Consider the following 855-nt stretch of genomic DNA (forward strand, 5'->3'; position numbering starts at 1 on the left):
ATGCAACCATTTATTTATTATAAGCACTTTCAATGTGGCATCTCTGTTTTGGGAATGTCATTATAGGCAAACATTTCAAACATTTTCTCTTTTTGCACCCAAACAAATAGTGAAAATAGTTGAGCTCTCAATGTGTCGGCTCAATGTGTTTTTGCTATATTAGAAATGGGGCTATGGTAACTTATTTTTTGCCACCCCTCTGAAATGATGCCCCTGGACGGTATTGTATGCTGCTCTTCTCCACCCTGTCATGACATTATTTGTCACGTTCATTATTTGGTGGAGCTTTCCGGGACATGCAGGCGAGCGCGCCGTGTCCTCTCTGCCCTCCTTTTCGTTGAAAGCCACACTTCCTCTTTCGTTTAATTATCAGTTGTGAGCGCCAGCCTTGTCTTTGTGGGGATGAGCCCTGGGAAGCAGCTCGGGGTGATTCACTGGCCAGGAATCCTTGTAAAATCACGGCCCACTGCGCACGCACCAGTTTCCAGAAATTGTAAGAACTTTATGGTCTATAGTTTTTTATATTAAGCAGGGAAGGAAAAGGAAAAAAAAAAACGGGTTGGGGGGGATTAAAATGAAGGGATTAGCACCATACTTTAAGATAAATCTTTTTTAATGTGAAACCTCATCCTCGCTCATTCTTATTAACTGGCTTTTCCATCGCCCTCCCCTCCTCCTCCTCCTCCCCTCCTCCTCCTCCTCCTCCTCCTCCTCCTCCTCCTCCTCTTCTTTGCATCCTATTTTCCTTTGCAACTTTAAAGTATGCGCTTTTTTCTTTTTTTTTTGTGGACACGGCTGCGTGCCACTAACTCTGCCAGTTACACAACAAACGTCCCCTTTAAGCTTTTAAACACA

This window comes from Protomyctophum bolini (assembly GCF_963924005.1).
Source record: "Protomyctophum bolini genome assembly, chromosome: 1".
NCBI classification, from domain to species: Eukaryota; Metazoa; Chordata; class Actinopteri; order Myctophiformes; family Myctophidae; genus Protomyctophum; species Protomyctophum bolini.